Consider the following 20,370-nt stretch of genomic DNA (forward strand, 5'->3'; position numbering starts at 1 on the left):
GCCGCCGGCCCTGGGCCCTGGTCTTGACAGTCGAGAGACTCGGCCTGTCCCGAGTGTGGTCTGCTCCCTGGGCCCCCTCACAGTGGGCTCCATGCCTGTCCCGGTGGGTCCCCCAGGATGGCCCGGGCTTATCTCCTGGGTCATCTTCAGGCTGCCTTCCTGCCCTCTCAGGTTTCTGTTGGGGTGGTGGCGAGCTGGCCTGGTATCTTCACTGCCCACCTGACTTCAGTCGGCCCCTAAACCATGCTTAGTGGGAGGCTGAGGGTCCACATCCTCACCCTTGTTTGAGGACATGCATCCCCTGCCATGTTCCTAAACCCTGTGCAGGCAGAGCTCCTCCCACTGAGGGACCAGCCCACAGAGGACAAGGTCCTCATTGTGAACCAGCCTTTGAATGACACAGACGCCTGAACCTGTTCTGTATTTTCATGTCTGAATATCCTATTTCTGGAATCAGGGTGTCTGCAAACTCTGCAACCACTGGGTAAACAAACAAACAAACAAACATACACACACATACATACATATCTTGAAGCCCTACTTCTCATTGTCTTATTGAGTTAGGTAAGTGTTTTCAATAGGACCCAATATTAAACACTTCAGCAGTCCTTGTCCTACTGATTATTGGGGTTTTTTTTCCAGTTTCAAAGGAATTTAATATTATTTACATAGTTAAGGAACAGATGATACATTTCCATTTATTAGAAACTGACCTCTATAATAAAATAGATTTTAAATTCAGTGTATGTCATTATTACTGCTAAGGAAATCTTAGCCCTTGTCTGCCTTAAAACAATCTTTATTGGCTGTAATTATTGCTGTGTAGTCACTGCTTTCGGTTAATTCCTCAAATCATTTAGATGGTCCTGTCTTCCATTTAGTCATCTACAGAGCTTTGATTGAGGCTCCTACTTCCTGTGTAAGAGAAATTTGAAACATTTTTTGCTCTGTCCCTACTTTTGATTCTGTGGCAGTTTCAAAATAAGACTCCAGCCACAGATTGGGTTAAATTGCTTAAAAGAAAATATATAACAGAGAAGATCACCCAATCTCTGCTTACAGCTACAACCTGAGTTATAAGCTCAATTACTCCAAATAAATAGTTCTTCTAGGTACTTAATTAGGCCTTAGTATCTAAACAACCAAACAATTTCCCCCAATAAATAAGAAGAGGAAGGCAGCTCCATACCGTTGTTGCTCTAGGGTGACACTATTAAGGACCTCGCAAATCATTTTTGTTTTAAAACTACATCTACTCATCAAGCACTTATTAAGCTTTATAAATATACAGAGAACTCTAGTCCCAAGAGCTTTGTTCTGTACTCTCCAAAAATATCTCTTGGGAGGTAACACAAAATTTAAGTACTCACAATAGTGACTTTATTAAACTAGTTGCTTTATAAAACATTGCAGATGTCATAATTGTTAACATAACAATTTACCAAACTGTAGTTAACTGGTGCAGTTTGCTGAACACATTTTATAAAGGAAAGGAAATGCCAAAACCCTATTAAAGCTGATCCACTGCAGCCTCGGAGAACAAAGGAGATTTGTTTCTCAGACACTTAAATCAGACAAACAAAGCAGGTAAGGAGTTTCCCTCCCCCATCTGAAGCACTCCATCAGTAGAATAGTCTGATAAATAGAAACTAGAGAGTCTATGCGTCCAAGAGATTCCACAACTTGGTAATGCAATAATGGAGAGGTTTATCTTCTTCAGCTTCAGAGTTGGAGGTTTTGGTCATTTAATTTTTAAGTATCAAACTAGTGCTTTTCAGCCGCGTATCTTCACTCTGAGATAAGCAGTCTTCTTCACAACGTATTTTTAATATTCTCAAGCTCAATTTGAAGACAAAGCAATTTTAATACTAGGTGCACACCCCATGCACTTGCAGCAGACTGCTTTTCTTGACAAGTTATGAAGTAGTTCAAGGAGGTACGGTTAAGGCTATATTACTGAATGGTGCTGGTAAATACTACACAATTTTTTGTCATGTTGCAACTTTTGTTTCCAATTTAGTGACTGCTGCTATGGAATCAGATAGCAACAACAACATTATTAGGTCTGTTTTTTTAAACTATGATTTAGTAGCAATGGAGGTTCCCAATTTTAACCCCTTGGCAGCAAGATCCAAGTTCCCTCATTTGCACATTAGCACCTAAGTGTCAAGGGGTTAAATAACCAGCACAAAAGATACTGCACTTCTGATTGTAGCATTTGGCAGAACTGAAAGGAAAGGAAGTTGTGCTACATGTTGAAGGGATTGTGGGCAAGAGAAAGAAGACACCAGGAGAAGATAAAATGTCACATGAAGTCTTCATAGTCTTGTACATATCCTCCATCATAACCACCATAACCTGCCAGATCGTCTTTCATGGTAGCCTTTAATCCCCCTCTGGGAACCACACCTTTCTTCTTTTTGGCTTTGCTTTTCTTGCTTCTGTTTTCCACTGCAAAGTACAGTCAATGAATTGGTAATCTTTTTCAAGTCATCTATTTCCAATGAAATACACGCATCTCGAACTAAGGCTTCCAAAAAACTGGCATAATATACTGATTTTTCATATTGTGTAATTCTATCCTTTAGTAACTTTCCAAACTCTGTGAAGGCATCTCTTGAAGATGGGTTCATAGCATCTATTCCATAAACTGTATTATTAACACCAAAAGTTTCTTTCTCTAATTCGAGGTCTGACTCTTCCTGTAATTTCTTTAGCCGCAGTTTATCTGCTAATTGTTCTGGTGTTAGCACTCTAGGTTCTTCAGGTTCTGCTAACTTGACGTCCTCGTCCTCGTCCTCGGCTTCCCAGCGGTCCCCGCCGGCGGTGCCGCCGCCCCCCACCTTCCGCACCGGGTCTTCCACGGAGAACGTGTCCGCGTCCCAGGAGTCGGAGTCCCCCGCCGCCGCCGCCGCCATCTCAAGCCGGGTGTGAGCCTAATTATTGTTTTAATTGAAAAGAGGAGACTCAGCCTCTGAGAGCAAACCCCTCCCCCGTCCCCTCTGCGCCCGCGCCTGGGCTGCAGCCCTGTGCTGGGTGGTCCTGAGCGCCCCCTGCAGCCCAGCGCATACCCTGCAGGGGAGGATCCCGCCTGGGCTCACAGGGCAGTTACCTTCCAGCGTGTCTAGTCCAGTATTAAATGGCTGTTTTCTGCCTTCAGAATATTCTTTTAGAGACAACATATTATTTTTAATCATCTCTAGAAATAGCCTCAATAAATCCACATACTCGGTAGGGAGACCCCAAACAAGCATTTTATGAAAACACCAGGGAGCCCCTTCCCTGGATCTGTGGATGCACTGACGCAGCTGACACTTATAGTGAGTCCAGACACTCTCAAGGAGTTTGGGGGCCTCTCATCTCCTGGGGGCTCCTGTGGTCTAATATGATGTCAGGGAATAGCTGCGCATAGAAAGCAGGGGGCTCAGTGCCCACTCCCCCTCTACTGTTCCAATAACACACACACACACACACACACACACACACACACACAGCCTGATGTTGGCAACAATGATCCCAAATTTGTCTTTCTTCCCTGAATCTAGCACAGGGGCAGTGCCCCCCCACCCCCCACTGGCACTAAGCCTAGGTGTGTGACTTGATTTGACAAACAGAACAAATGCAAGTAAACAAAGACAGGTGCACACATATTGGGTTTGCCTGTTTTTGCAGCACCTGGAACCCTGCAGGGGTCCCAAAAGAAGGGACCAGGCTTGCCCCACATTGTCAGAAACCAGTGCAGTCACCCCCTTGACAACTCAAAGCAGTGCAGCTGGGGGTCCCCTAGTGACCCCACCTGTGGAGGGGAGACCCCTGAGAAGTCAAAGGAGGAGAAGGCAGAGCCCCTGTCACCTGACTCAGGTGATGCTGCTCTGTAGAGTCACCTGTCTGAGGGGGCAGCACTGGGCAGGTGAGCTAGGTCAGCTGTGTGAGTTGTACCCTGGCAGGGCACCTCTTCACCAGGATGGCCACAGGTACATCCATCCTCGGGCTCCATCCTGCTGGTCACCTTCCCTCCTGACCAACTGCCCCGAGGACCTCAGGACCTGGCATCCAATGGGGAGACAGGCCCACTACTTAGTCAACCACGTCCACTTCACCAGGTCCCTGTGACAAACCTGCTTCTCTTTCTGGTTCTGAGTCTCTGGTGAAGTCTTCATAGATATTCCTGAACATATCAAATACCCAAGAGCAGGAGAGGGGTTTTGGCCATGACCATCAGGGCACAAGAGAGAATGGAGCCTGAGGTCCAGGAGTGAGGTGCTCTGAGCCTGGTCTCCCAGCTGTAGGTACCGAAGCCCCAGTGCTCTGATGTCCTGGATGTGGTCTCGGTGCATCACTAGTTCCCCTCCCCAGAGAGAGTCTGCACATTGTGGATCTTTCAGTGTTAATCCACTGCTAGGACCCTGGGGTGGAGGTCATGTGTGGGGAGGGGGCTTTCTACATTGTTAAGGTTTAATACCTGTGGTTCAGTGGAACTGGGTCTGGGCTGTGACCTCCATAAGGGTCTCCAGTGTTGTGGCTCATCCCCTGCCGCTACTCCCTCCCAGGCTGCAGTGTCCCCTGTCTATTCCTTTTTAGTCTCTTAACCTGATAGCTGTGCCCCCTCCCTGGGTCTGGAGAGGATAAGAATTCCTACTCACCTCCTAGGAGAAGCTTGTGGAATAGTTCTTCCTCTGGAGGGTCTGCCTGGTGGAAGTTCTGGGTATGTTTCGATATTTCTCAGTTGTTAGTCTTTGCTTCCCTCTAACAGATGTCATGAAGGGATAAATATGGATCCTTACTGTGAGGACCTGGATGTTTCTGGGGTTAAATCCCACAAATTATGGGGTGTGGACCCCAGAAATTCTCATCCTCACACTGGTCCACCTTGGTCCTGCCGACATTCATAGTTATTCAACAGTAGGTGCTCCCCCAGCAGTTTGTCTTCCAAGCGGGCAGATCTCACCTGGATTCTGGACGTGCCCACCTCTCTAGTTTTGGGGTGGGGGTTTCCCCTGAAATGTCAGGACTCTGTTAGGTTCAGGGAGATTATTGGTGTTCAGTTTATTCAGAATTTTCTTGCTTTAAGGATGGAAATGACAATTTCCAAACGTGTTACCTGTTGATGCACAAACCAGAAGTATCAGCAGAGGTCATCTTTGACCTGTTAGTAAAAGAAGGAATCTAATGTCACTAAGTGTAAGAGGATCCTGGACAGACATAACTGAACATAGGAAGACAGGGATGAAGGACACAGCAAGACTCTCACATAAAAGTCTCAGATTCCAAGCCTCTCCCCAAAAGGCTGGAATTCAAAGAGTACAACAGGTGATGGTCATGTCCCTGGTGACAAAGTTCTAGTCACAAGGCAGGAGAATGTCTTCTGGGGCATCCCTGGTTCCTGAGGAGTTAATTTCAGAGGTGTCATCCCCCTTCTCCCAGTCCCTTTCCACGTCTGCATGTGGCCTTGGGAATGCGGTCACCACCTCCATACGGGATGTGGGTCAACTGGGGGTGGAGCTGACATGCGCGTGTTCCATGCAGAAGATTGTTCAAACCCCCTCTCTGGGTACATGAACTGTTGAATCCCCCAAGCCTGGAAACACTCACATCTGGGCTCTTGTTTCATTAGTTTGTGATTTGCCTCATTGTTTACTCAGTTCAATTTGTCTTCCTACACTATCTGCTGAAATAGCCTCACATAATTATCTAAAGCCATTAAGATAAAAAGTGATTTGAAAATCACTAAGTTCCACTGAGCTCAAAGTCGGTGTTTGTTGCATTAGACAGTCACGAGACATGGCTGAACACCAAGATGGTGCTCACAATGGTTTCATCTTCAGCAGGGAAAATTCTGTACATTCCTTACATGTGTTAGGCTCTCTCGTTGATAACCTTGACCTGGTGTAATGTTTTCATGGACCATACCTCAAAATTAAAACTGAGATTATTAACCAGGAATTAGTATTACTAGCAAAATCTTTGCTTTAGAAGATATTCCTCTATCTGATGTAAAATCCACCCAAATGACAGAAGTTACTGCAGTTACTAGAGCTTGTCAACTGGCGAAGACCAGAGAGTAAACGCATAGGTTTTGGGAGTAGTGCAAGGTATTGGGTTGTTTTGAAAACAAAGCAGGGGGTCGTCTCACATCTGCTGGAAGCATCATCAGATGCACAACAAGGTAAGGAACTTTTAGACAGGCCTACACCCTAGAGACTTGGCATATAAAGGGGAAGGCAGTGCAAAATTAGATACTATGAAAGCTGTAGATAATGCTGTAGCAGATCATTTACCCAAGAGTGGCCTTAATCTGGTTCTCAACTTTCTAGACCCTGAAAGATAAATCTCTGGGAATTCCCTGGTGGTTCAGTGGTTAGGACCCTGCACTCTCACTGCCGAGGGCCCGGGTTTGATTCCTGGTTGGGGAACTAAGATCCCACAAGCCACGCAGTGTGGCAAAAAAAAAAAAAAAAAAAAAAAAAAATTTTCTGGAGGACTCTAAGAAAGTCATAAGATATACAGTCTTAAATAAGAAATTGATTTTATATTAAAAATAATAGAAAAATTCTAGTTAGCTACTTCATTCAGATAATCTGCAATCTCACACTTTGTGACATCAGATGTTTTCAAATAAATATAAGTTAAACTTCTCTATTAATCTTCTCTACATGGTACTGATAGGCATAGAGTAGGATAATTGAACAATTAGTTTAGAAATCTCATGAGGGGATTAAAGACAGAAAGGGAATTATAGGAGTTTGGGAGACTTCTGTAAGGTAATGACCACTCAAGAAAAGAATCCAGTAACCAAGCAACAATCTACTCTACCTAGAAGGAAGACCAGGTGCATCCAAGTGTCAGACACACTCAAGCCACAAATCCTGATAGTTAAAACACAAGACAATAGATATGTGGTCTGAATCTTGTTACATGAAGGCAGGAAGTTAATAACCCTTGAAGAGTAGCATTTCTGCATGTAGCCAGGACAGAAATATAGGTGAGAGGGGACATTATACAGAAACCTGAGATGAATTACCATATTTTAGTATATGTTGCCACCCTTCTGCTAATATACATATGATTTAAATAGTGTCATGACCTTCCGGGTTAGACCATATAGGGTTAAAGGAGGAATTGGTGATGTAAGACTTGATGTCTACCCAACAATGACAAAGAAGGTTTTCTTCTCCCCTCCCACTTTTTCATTGATTATAAAAATGTGACCCTCTTTGTTTTCTGGGCTTGGCTTCCCGCTTGTATCTCTCACAAGCATCCTATGCTAATTAACTCAGACTTTGCCTATCGTTTTGCCTCTGGCTGAATTCTTTCTGAGATGGGACAATAGAACCCGAGCTCCAGAGAGTCCTGACACCAGGTTAGCTGTTTCAATCAGATGACAGTGGGTTCCAGTTCCCTCCTGAGTCAGGGATGGTGGGTACATGTCCCATCCGAAGGAGTGTGAATTCAGTACAGACAAATCGGTGACTATCTTAAATCAACACATGTGGAAACTAAAAACAAACAAATAAACAAAAAACCCCCCACAAAAATCATAAAAAAACACAACTAAGGTAATTTTTCAGTTCTGTGTAAGCAGCCAACAATGAAATCCTGTGAAACTGTAAAGGAGGCACACAGAAACAATCCTCTAGGGCCCTTTGAACACTGAGATGGATTTAACTCAGCTTCCAGAGTCTGGAATTTGAATATATTTTATTTATTTTATGTCTAATTTCTGGCTTTCTTGAAGTAATTCCTTGCCAGAAGGCTACAGCCCTTAGAGTTCATAGAACGATTCTTGAATGTGTGTTCCCCTTGTGGTGTAGCGACATTCATACCAAGTGACTGAGGTGCTCACCTTACGGGAATCTTTGTAAAACAACCCTGTAAGGGGTCACTATGACTCAGTACTACACAGTCATCACCATCCACAGTCTTCTGGAAAGGTTGAAAAAGTAGCTCCCTAAATTAAAATTATCCAAAATTTCCAAAACTTGGCCAAAGGTCCTCCCCTTAAGCACTAGTGACATCATTATCAACTACCTCAAAGAAAAATCAATTTTCACCCTGTGAGGTGGTAACTGGAAGAACCATGCATTTAGAGACATGTCCCTGCAATACTATCCCTGCCCTATTGCATTTGGACACACAAGATAATGGAAAGGATTCATGTATAACACCCACTCCTGGCACCAAGACAAAGGCTGCCTGCTCATCTAATCAATAGCCTTCTAGGATATTCAACCAGTTAATTTTATCTATTGAAAGAGACATCAGAGCAAAACTGCCCCTGAACCTCATTGAGGGACCACATCAGGTACTTTTAACAACAAACACAGCTGTGAACCTCCTGAGTGTGGACGTTTGGATATTTGTTTCACAGCTGTCTTAGTCCATTTGGCTCCACAAACAAAGTACCATAGACTGGGTGGGTTATAACCATAGACATTTATTTCTCATATTTCTGTAGTCTGAGAAGTCCAAGATCAGGGTCTGGAAGACATGATTCCTGGAGAGAAACTGCTACCTAGACGGCTGACTTTTCCCTGATACCTCACCTGGTGCGATGGGGCAGGGAGCTTTCCCTGTACTCTTTACAAGGCACTGATTCCGTTCAGAAGGTCTCCACCCTCCCGACCTAAGCCCTTCCCCAAGGGCACTTCTCCCAATACCATCATGTTGGGCATTGGGTTTCAACATGTGTATTTTGGGGGGAAAAAAGCACTGAACTGATCACAGTAACTAAAGAATCAATTCATAATTCCACACAATTGGAAGGCTCCCCAGGTGAGCCCCTCAAACTGAAGATTCTCATGGATGTTGTAGAAGCTCTGATCTTTGCTAGAAAACTGCTGATGTAAGACCTTCAGAACCAGCTGATGACCTTAGAGAGTGGACAGTTTCCATCCAAAATGTTCGACTAAGAGCTCAAAATCTATTATGACTTTATTGTTGTTGTTATTATTACTATTATTATATACTTACATATATTTATCATTATATTTTTCTAAGGACTCAGATGGTTATATATCCATAATGGCAGCTTAGTTTTTTCTTTCATTTTTGAATAGCTGCTAATTGGAATTAGTAATTACACTATTTTTTGTTTAATTTTTATTGGAGTATAGTTGATTTGCAATGTTATATTAGTTTCAGGTGTACAGCCAAGTGAATCAGTTATACATATATATATATCCACTCTTTTCTTTTTTTTTTTTTTTTTTGATTCTTTTCCCATATAGGCCATTACAGACTATTGAGTAGAGTTCCCTGTGCTATACATCAGGTTCATATTAGTTATCTATTTTATATATAATAGTGTGTATATGTCAATCCCAATCTCACAGTTTATCCCTCCCCCACTTATTCCCTGGTAACCATAAATTTGTTTCTACATCCATGATTCTACTTTGGTTTTGTAAATAAATTCATTTGTACCCTGTTTTTTGTTTTTTCTGTTTTTTTGTTTTGTTTTTGTTTTTTAGATTCCACATATAAGTGATTTCATGTGATACTTGGCTTTCTCTGTCTGACTTACTTCACTTACTGTGACAATCTCTATGTCCACCCATGTTGCTGCAAATGGCATTATTTTGTTCCTTTTTATGGCTGAGCAATATTCCATTGTATATATGTACCACATCTTCTTTATCCATTCTTCTGTTGATGGACATTTAGGTGGCTTCCATGTCCTGGCTATTGTAAATAGTGCTGCAATGAATATTGGGGAGCATGTATCTTTCTGAGTTATGGTTTTCTCTGGGTATATGCCCAGGACTGGGATCATATGGTAATTCTATTTTTCATTCCTTAAGGAACCTCCATCCTGTTCTCCTTAGTCACTGTATCAATTTACATTCCCACCAAGAGTGTAGGAGGGTTCCCTTTTCTCCACACCCTCTCCAGCCTTTATTGTTTGTAGATTTGCGAAGACGACCATTCTGACCTTTGTGAGGTGATACCTCATTGTAGATTTGATCTGCATTTCTCTAATAATTAGTGATGTCGAGCATTTTTTTTTCATGTGACTTTTGGTCATTTGTATGTCTTTTTTAGATAAATGTTTACGTAGATCTTCCACCCATTATTTATTTAGGTCGTTTGTATTTTTTTTTTTTTTTTTTTTTGGATATTGAGGTGCACAAGCTGTTTGAATGTTTTGGAGCTGAATTCCTTGTCGGGTGCTTCATTTGCAAGTATTTTCTCAACCCATTCTTTGGGTTGTCTTTTTGTTTCTTTCATGGTTTCCTTTGCTGTGCAAAATCTTTTAAGTTTAAAGAGGTCCAATTTGCTTATTTTTGTTAATTTTCATTACTCTAGGATGTGGATCAAAAAATATCTTGCTGTGATTTATGTCAAAGTGTGTTCTGCCTGTGTTTTCCTCTAAGAGTTTGATAGTATCTGGCCTGACATTTAGGTCTTTAATCCATTTTGAATTTATTATTGTATATAGTGTTAGGGAGTGTTCCACTTTCATTCTTTTGCCTGTAGCTGTCCAGTTTTCCCAACACCACTTATTGAAGAGACTGTCTTTTCTCCATTGTATATTCTTGTCTACTTTGTCATAGATTAGGTGTACATAGGTGTGAGGGTTTATCTCTGGGCTTTCTATCCTGTTCCATTGATTTATATTTCTGTTTTTGTGCTCAGTACCATACTGTTTTGATGACTGTAGATTTGTAGTATAGTCTGAAGTCAGGAAGCTAATTCCTCTAGCTCATTTTTTGTTTCTAAAGATTGCTTTGGCTATTCAGAGTCTTTTGTGTTTCTATACCAATTGTAAAATGTTTTGTTCTAATTTTTGAAAAATGTTCTTAGTAATTTAATAGGGATTACATTAAATCTGTAGATTGCTTGGGGTAATATAGTCATTTTGACAATACTGATTCTTCCAGTCCAAGAACATAGTATATCTCTCCATCTGTTTGTGTCGTCTTTGATTTCTTTCATCAGTATCATATAGTTTTCTGAAAGAGGAAATCAAAAAATACCTACAGGGCTTCCCTGGTGGTGCAGTGGTTGAGAATCTGCCTGCCAATGCAGGGGACATGAGTTCGAGCCCTGGTCTGGGAAGATCCCACATGCTGCGGAGCAACTGGGCCCGTGAGCCACAACTACTGAGCCTGCACGTCTGGAGCCTGTGCTCCGCCAACAAGAGAGGCCACGACAGTGAGAGGCCCGTGCACCACAATGAGGAGTGGCCCCCGCTTGCAACAACTAGAGAAAGCCCTCGCATAGAAATGAAGACCCAACACAGCCAAAAAGAAACAAATAAATAAATAAATTTTAAAAAACCCCTACAAAAAATGACAATGAAAACATGATGACCAAAAACCTATGGGATGCAGCAAAAGCAGTTCTAAGAGTGAAGTTTATAGCAATACAATCTTACCTCAAGAAACAAGAGAAATCTCAAGTAAACAACCTATCTTTGCACTTAATGCAATTAAAGAAAAAAGAACAAAGAAAACCAAAGTAAGTAGAAGGAAAGAAACAATAAATATCAGAGCAGAAATATGTGCAATACAGATGAAGAAAACAATAGCATAGATAAGTGAAACTAAAAGTTGGTTCTTTGAGGAGATAAACAAAATTCATAAATATTTAGCCAGACTCATCAAGAAAACAAGGGAGAGGTCACAAATCAATAAAATTAGAAATGAGACAGGAGAAATCACAACAGACACCACAGAAACTAAAAGGACTATAAGAGAGTACTACAAACAACTATATGCTAATAAACTTGACAACCATGAAGAAATGGACAAATTCTTGGAATGGTACAATTTTCCAAGACTGACCAGAAAAATTAGAAAATATAAGCAGACCTAACACAAGTAATGAAATCGAAACTGTAATTAAAAATCTTCCAACAAACAAAAGTCCAGGACAAGATGGCTGCACAGGCAAATTCTATCAAACATTTTGAGAAGAGCTAACACCTATCCTTCTCAAACTCTTCCAACAGCAGAGGGAGTAACACTTCCAAATTGGTTCTGCGAGGCCACCATTACCCTGATACCAAAACCATACAAAAATATCACAAAAAAAGAAAATTACAGACCAATATCACTAATGAACATAGATGCAAAAATCCTCAACAAAATACTAGCAAACAGAATCCATCAACACATTAAAAGAATCATACACCATGATCAAGTGGGGTTTATCCCAGGAATGCAAGTATTCTTCAATATGTGCAAATCAATCAATGTGATGCACCATATTAACAAATTAAGGAATAAAAACCATATGATCATTTCTATAGATGCAGAAAAAGCTTTTGACAAAATTCAACAGCGACTTATTTTATTTTATTTATTTATTTTAAAAAACATCTTTATTTAAATATAATTGCTTTACAATGGTGTGTTAGTTTCTGCTTTATAACAAAGTGAATCAGTTATACATATACATATGTCCCCATATCTCTTCCTTCTTGCATCTCCCTCCCTCCCACCCTCCCTATCCCACCCCTCTAGGTGGTCACAAAGCACCGAGCTGATCTCCCTGTGCTATGCAGCTGCTTCCCACTAGCTATCTATTTTATGTTTGGTAGTGTATATATGTCCATGCCACTCTCTCACTTTGTCCTAGCTTACCTTTCCCCCTCCCCGTATCCTCAAGTCATTCTCTAGTAGGTCTGTGTCTTTATTCCCGTCTTGCCCCTAGGTTCTTCATGACCATTTTTTTTTTTTAGATTCCATGTATATGTCAACACCAATTTATGATAAAAACACTCCAGAAAATGGGCAAAGAGGGAACCTACCTCAACATAATAAAGGCCATATATGACAAACCCACAGCAAACATCATTCTCAATGGTGAAAAACTGAAAGCATTTCCACTAAGATCAGGAACAAGACAAGAATGACCACTCTCACCACTCTTATTCAACATAGTTTTGGAGGTCCTAGCCATGGCAATCAGAGAAGAAAAAGAAATTAAAAAAATCCAAATTGGAAAAGAAGTAAAACTGTCACTGTTTTCAGATGATAGGATACTATACATAGAAAATCCTAAAGATGCTCCCAGAAAACTACTAGAACTCTCAATGAATTTGGTTGAAGTTGCAGGATACTAAATTAATACACAGAAATCTGCTGCATTTCTACACATTAAAAACAAAGATCAGAAAGGGAAATTAAGGAAACAATTCCATTTACTATTGCATGAAAAAAAAATAAAACATCTAGGAATAAACCTACCTAAGGAGGGGAAAGATCTGTACTCTGAAATTTATAAGATGGTGATGAAAGAAATCAAAGATGACACAAACAGATGGAAAGATATACCATGTTCTTTGATTGGAATAATCAATATTGTCAAATGAGGATACTACCCAACATAATCTACAGATTAAATGCAATCCCAATCAGATTACCACTAACATTTATCAAAGAACTAGAAGAGATTAAAAAAAAAATTTCCATGGGACCACAAAAGACCCCAAATAGCCAAAGAAATATTGAGAAAGATAATTGGAGCTGGAGGGATCAGGCTCCCTAACTTTAGATTATACTACAGAACTACAGTCATCAAAACAGTATGGTACTGGCATAACAACAGAAATATAGTTCAATGGAACAGGATAAAAAAGTCCAGAGGTAAACCCACACACATATGGTCAATTAATCAACGACAAAGGAAGCAAGAATATACAATGGAGAAAAGACATTCTCTTCGATAAGTGGTGATGTGAAATTGGCAGCTTCATGTAAAAGAAAGAAATTAGAACATTCTGTAACATGATAAACAAAAACAAACTCAAAAGGGATTAAATATCTAAATGTGTACTATAAATATATATAAATGGATACTAAGAGTTTTATAGTTTCCATTGTATAAATGGATACTATGAAACTCTTAGAGGAAAACATTGGCAGACACCCTTTGACATAACTGCCATATCTTTTTGCATTTGTCTCCTAGAGTAATGGAAATAAAACCAAAAATAAACAATTGGGACCTAATTAAAGTTAAAAGTTTTGCACAGCAAAGGAAATTGAAAAAAATAAAAAGAAAACCTACAGAATGGAAGAAAATATTTGCAAAGAATGCAAAAACCAACGGATTAATCTCCAAAGTATACAAACAGCTCATAAGGCTCAATATCAGAAAAACAAACAATACAATCAAAAAATGGGCAGAAGACCTAAATAGACATTTCTCCAAAGAAGATATACAGATGGCCAAAATGCACATGAAATAATGCTCAGCATCGCTAATTATTAGAGAAATGCAAATCAAAACTACAATGAGGCATCACCTCAGACCAGTTAGAATAGCTATCATCAAAACGGCTACAAATAATAAATGCTGCAGGTGGTGTGTAGAAAAGGAACCCTCCTACACTGTTGGTGGGAATGTAAATAGCTACAGCCACTGTGGAGGACAGTATATACGTTCCTTAAAGAAGTAAAAATAGAGCTACCATATGATACAGCAATCCCACTCCTGTGAATATACACAGAGCAAACTATAATTCGAAAAGATACATGCACCCCAATGTTTATTGCAGCAGTATTTACAATATCCAGGACATGGAAGCAACCTAAATGTCCATTGACAGATGAATGGATAAAGAAGATATGGTGCATACATACAATGGAATATTACTCAGACATAAAAGAAGAATGAAATAATGCCATTTGCAGCAATGTGGATAGACTTAGAGATTATTATACTAGGTTTAGTAAGTCAGTTGGAGAAAGACAAACACCATGTGAAATCACTTATATATGGATTCTAAAAAAATGATATAAATGAACTTATTTATAAAACAGACACAGACTCAGAGACTTCAAAATAAAATTTATGGCTACCAAAGGGGAAATGTGGGAGGGAGGGATAAATTAGGAATTTGGGATTAACATAAACACACTACTATGTATAAAATAGATAATCATCAAGGACCTACTATATATCACAGGGTACCATTCTCAATATTTTGTAATAAGCTATATGGGAAGAGTATCTGAAAAAGAATATATATATATATATATATATATATATATATATATATATCTGAATCAGTTTGCTGTACACCTGAAACTAACCCATTATAAATCAACTATACTTCAATAAAAATAAACTATTTAAAACAATAAAATTTAGAAAGTAAAAAATAATCTTTTCTCTGCAATAACATTAATTACCTCATGGTGGGATAATTATAACAAGTCATGGAGAGAAAATGGTACAATTATATTTAATTGGTTCCAAACGTTATTGTCTATTCCAACCTTTAACTCTGATTAAAATTAGAAGATAGTTGTAAAAAAAGTGGAAAAAGTAAAATAAAAACAATGACAACAATAATAATAATAATGAAGAGAAACCTCAAATAAAATTGGGTTAACAGAAGGGGGGTTCTCATGCCCTCTGACGATCTCAGAATCCAACAAGAAGAAGAAAGTTTACCCCTAATTTTCTGGCAAGAACTCAGCCAAAGAGAAACCATGGACTCAGTTCCCTATAGCCCTTTCAACTCCCCTTTTCCCTTGATAAAAGAGTTATTCTCTCCATTTTTACTGGGGACTTGCATGTGGCTCATAATGTTGTGTGCATTGTACTATGTGTGTCAGCAAGGATGGACTCTACCCACTAGATAACTAGGTACTGACAGCACAGCCCAAATGTTACAGCCCAACCTGTGTCCAGATATTTCCAAATGTCCTCTAGGGGACAAAATGACTCCAGTGCTCTATGGACATCAAATTCCAAATATAAACATTACTCATACTATTCCAGTGAAAAGTATTGCTTCAAACAGGACTGGGGAGATTTTTCACGCTGAGAGAACTTGGAAATCCATCTGAAGCTGGAAGTAGATTTGAAGTTCAACAGAAGAATCACTGATGTCATTAAACAATTAAAACCTGGACAACTAATAAGAGTAGGTAGTGACCTAAATTTCAAATAAAAGTCTCATGAAGAGATATTTCTGACATTAATTTATCCAGAAATCATTCCACACTCTATTATGAATTCTAAAGAATGCTAAGGTGGGCACTTATATGTCTTTTTGGGGATGATCATCAAGTCGCCCCAGGAGGATGGGTGATTTTTCTTTTCCAATATGATACTTACATTTCCATATATGTCTATCTGCTTCTATATCAGTTGTGTATAATCAGCTAGTGTGGTCATTACAGAAAAACAGTTTGTGCAGCTTAAACAACAGAAATTTGTTTCTCTCAGACCTGGATGCTAGAAGTCTTAGTTCAAGGTGTCAGCAGGTTTGGGTTCTTCTCAGGCCTTTCTCCTTTCCTTGCGGATGGACCTCTTCTCACTGAGTCCTCATTTGGTCTTTTCTCTGAGTGTGTGTGTGTGTGTGTGTGTGTGCATCCCTGGTTTCTTTGTGTGTTCAATATTACTCTTCTTAAGTGTGACAAAGACCCTTGACCACCCCTTAGCCAACAGGCTCCTTGTAATTCTCTTCTCAGCTAGTCTTGACCTGTGGGCTTCTGTGTTTATATTTACATGACCAGGTTTTGTCAAGAGCCCTGCTAAGTGAGAATAATGAGAATCCCCCATCCTTGAGCTCTGATCACCCTCAGTATTTGATCAAATCCTTCAAACCTCCTGTCACCCACACGGTATCAGATCACCCTGGCCTCCCTTTGGCAAGAATCCTTTTGAGTCTATGTAAATACAGTTTAAGGTCTCTCTTAGCCTGTATTTCTTCTATTAGTAATTTCCAATCTACTCCACCCCACCCTCTTCTGGGCCATAAGCCCCCACTTGCAATGATGTATTTGGAATTAAGCCAAGTTTCCAAAGCCACATCAAATATGCAGCAGTGAGTTTTGTCTTCATGTTCTGGATGAGATTTATATTGGAAATATGAATATCAATCCCACAGCCCATGGCCATATAACTCATGCCTGAATGAAGCTGATCTGTCATGTGTATTTTCTCCTAAGTCCACTCACAGCCATTTGTGTGTAGGGACACTAGACTGTTCTTCAGCACTATGCCTGGGGTCACTTTAAACAATTGCCAAAAATCACAGAAATGTGAAAAGCATGGCCCTATGTTGACCCCAGAAATTGCTCATTTACATGACGGGAGTTAAAAGAAGAAAAGAGATTATCTCCTTGACAGACCTCAGATGGGAATGTGTGTGTGTGTGTTGGGTGATTCAAAGAACCAGCCACATTGTAAATGTCCTTGAATGATCACAAAATGACAGGATTAATTTTGGGGTGCTAATAAAAACTAGCAAGTAGCTGAATTTCAAAATATGTAATCTGTGAATAATGAGGATCATTGCATGTGCAGTATTGGAGCACTCTGGCATCAGAGTCTATAACACTGTATGTTGCAGAATTCAAACTGTTTCTGCAGGTTGACTGAAAGCAGGAGGGTGTGTCTCTTCCTTCCACATGTACAAAAACAAGACAAAAATTAATAATGTTCAAAAATCTCTTGTGTATTCTCAGGATATTTACAAGTTTCACAAACATCAGTCTCAGACTGAACATGATGGTGAGCCTTAGGGTTGTACTAAGCTCTTTTGTGAAAAAGAAAAATAAAGAAATAAAAAACAACCTTAATTCCTGTATACTATATGTGTGTGTGTATATATGTATATATAGATATACATATATCTATATAGAACTATAATAAAAATAAAATTAAACAAATATGTACATGCACACAAAATTTTCTAGACACAACATAATCCACAACAATGAAACATTAGGATACAGAACAGGGTCGCTGGTGGAGCTCCTGGGCAGGAAGAGGAAAGCAGAGGTTCTAACAAGAATTGCCTCCCAGCCCCTCTCTGCACCTGCTGCAGGCCTCAGCCCTGTACTTTGTGGGTCCTGAGCGCCTACTGGTGGTTACGGGCCTCCGTGCAGGGAGGTTTGTGTCTGGGCTCAAAGTGACTTCCCCTCACTGTGTCTCTCGTACAATAATACACGGCGGTGTCTTCAGTTGTCAGGCTGCTCAGTGATAAATAGACTTGGCTCTTGGAGGTGTCCCTGGTGATGCTGAGCCGGGAGTTCAGAGTTGGGTTATAATATGCGCTTCCACCATAACCCATCACACCAACCCACTCCAGCCCCTTTCCTGGAGGCTGTCGGACCCAGGATACCTCAGAGCTGGTTAATGAGAATCCAGAGACAGTGCAGGTGAGGGAGAGGGTCTGGGAGGGCTTCACCAGGCTGGGTCCCGACTCCTGCAGCTGCCCCTGGGTCAGGACACCTGTGGACAGAGAGAACCACGGTGACTCATGGGCTCAGATGCAGCTTCCCCGTGTGTTCATGGCTGAATCCCTGAGACACTCACCTCTGGGAGCTGACACCAGAAAGAGGAAGAACCACAGTGGATTCATTTTCTTGCAGATGAGATTCTTGAAGCCCAGAAAATCTCTTCAAGCATGAGGAGAAACCCGTATTTAAGTGAACTGGTTCTGCGTTTTTACCTTATGGTCTAAGGGGATATTTGCATATAGGAGGGACCTTTTTATAAAAAGCATCAAGTAGTGAAGGGAGGTCCCTGTGTCTGGGGCTCCCCCTGTGAGGAGGGTGCTGGCTGTGCCCTCAGAGAACTCAGCCCCCACCTGGGGTCCCCCTCCTATTGCCTGGGGGACCCGTTGTCCAGGAATGAAATGATGCTGAAGGGCTAGTCAGGAAATCAGCTGTGCTCAAGGATTAATGGCAGATTGGGGGAATAGAGTTTAAGCCCATGGATGTATATATTTCACATAAATACTCATGAAACATTCAGGGCCCTCCAAGATGTCAGACACAGACTCTTGTTTTTCCCTTTCTGCATTACCTCATGTTTATTTCCTGGACGCACAAGTATTTGAGACAAACCATACAAGTAATAATCACATTGAATTCAGACAAAGTTAGGTAAAATTTAATGTTTATCATAATTCACAACGGACTTCGTGTTTCCCTTAACTTGGGTGAACATTTCTTCACCTGAAACAGTTTAAATATGATCAAGAGTTGCTCTGGAGGTGGATTTATTCATAACAACTAAACACACAGCGTAGTTTGTGGACAAGGCAGTCATTCCTGCTGAGATGGTCATGGTTCCTAGCACTGCTGACTTGGTCAGTATCCTGCCCTGCCTTTTTCCTGTGCACAACTGAGTGTCTGCACGAACACCGTGAGCTTCAGGGCTCCTTCCTTGCGGGTGGACACTGAGGAATCCCCAAGGCTACCAAGGACTAAGAACAGACAGCTACGGGGAGCTCCTCAGGACTCCAATATGCTGGGCATATGACCTGGTCGCAGTGCACAGACTCACTCCTTCTAGAAGTGTTCCTTTCTAACTCTGTCACTGTCAGTGACATTGGGGCTCAGGGAACACAGTTCCCACTGCACTAGGGTAGAGAACATGCATGATTCTTGGAAGTAAACCTTCACAGTGAATGGCTTTCAGAGTATGAGGGTGTCATGGTCAGAGGAAAGCCCCCACCTCAGCAAGCAGGTTCCCATGAAAAGCCCACCTGAGAGCAGCTTTCCCGAGTCCCTGGGTCCGTGAGTCCTGGAACTGTGCCCGAGGTCATATAAGTAAGTGGTGCTGGAGAGCAGAGCACAGCTCCATCCATCTCACTGTGGGCACTGAGGATGTGGCCTCACCATCTGCATTTCAGTCTGCAAGGATGTAAATTGGGGATCATGATGGTGATGCTATGTCTGAAATTTATAGTGGGTTTGCCAGGGGTGTTGAATGTTGTCATCAGTGATGTTATCTCTCCTGGGAACCAGAAAGACCAATGTGAGTCCCCATCTCTGACTGACACCCTTGTACGTGTAGCACTGGCTCCACTCCTGCCCTGCGAGGTCACACCTGTCAGCTCTCCCTCAGCCCAGTGATCTCACCTGTACACTGACTGATGTCGAGGCTGCTGTCTATGAGAAGATATTTACTCCATACTCTTTCCTGAACAGAGTACTATACTTCTTCTCACTTTTCCAATAATATTTACAGAGTAAATTAAATTCTAAAGAATCTGCCTGCTTAAATGTCGATAATAGGAGAGTCAACCAAAGTAATGTGGGCAAGAATCACAGGAGAAGTCTGGACCCTGTTGTCAGGACCTGAAAATTGAGCTGATACGCTGTGGTGTAGAGGAGCGGAAGGGATGGCATCTAAAACCTAGAATCAGGTGAGCCCATTATTCACCAGGTGGAAGAAGGGCCTGCATTTGTACAGATGCCGCAGCATCTGCCCTGCCCTTCTTGAGCTGGTGGATTAGAAGAGATCCATCCAAATTCATGTTAACATAGAAGGATATATAACAGATGTCTTTATGTTTCAGTGGTTGGGGATGTGTTGTTAGGGTGTATTTAACCCTAGGAAAAATGTGTTAGGTCACCAGGACTAAAAAAAGGGGTTATTTTTCCTTTGTGG

At 41.0% G+C, this 20,370-nt stretch overlaps 1 long non-coding RNA gene and 1 pseudogene across 2 annotated transcripts; both read right to left on the bottom strand.

Annotated features, from left to right (window-relative positions):
* Positions 1-1,365: 1,365 nt before the first annotated feature.
* On the bottom strand, positions 1,366-14,981 carry LOC309621291 (eukaryotic translation initiation factor 3 subunit J pseudogene; annotated as a pseudogene). The gene has a single exon. The product of its transcript is annotated as a eukaryotic translation initiation factor 3 subunit J pseudogene (transcript).
* Positions 14,982-17,901: 2,920 nt separating this feature from the next.
* LOC309621293 lies at positions 17,902-19,214 on the bottom strand. Its single transcript, XR_014239893.1, has 2 exons — positions 18,286-19,214; positions 17,902-18,201 (listed from the first exon to the last, which is right to left on the bottom strand). It is a non-coding gene; the product is annotated as an uncharacterized lncRNA (long non-coding RNA).
* Between the last annotated feature and the right edge of the window lie 1,156 nt (positions 19,215-20,370).

Source organism: Balaenoptera borealis (genome assembly GCF_965194805.1).
Source record: "Balaenoptera borealis genome assembly, contig: HAP1_SCAFFOLD_422, whole genome shotgun sequence".
NCBI classification, from domain to species: Eukaryota; Metazoa; Chordata; class Mammalia; order Artiodactyla; family Balaenopteridae; genus Balaenoptera; species Balaenoptera borealis.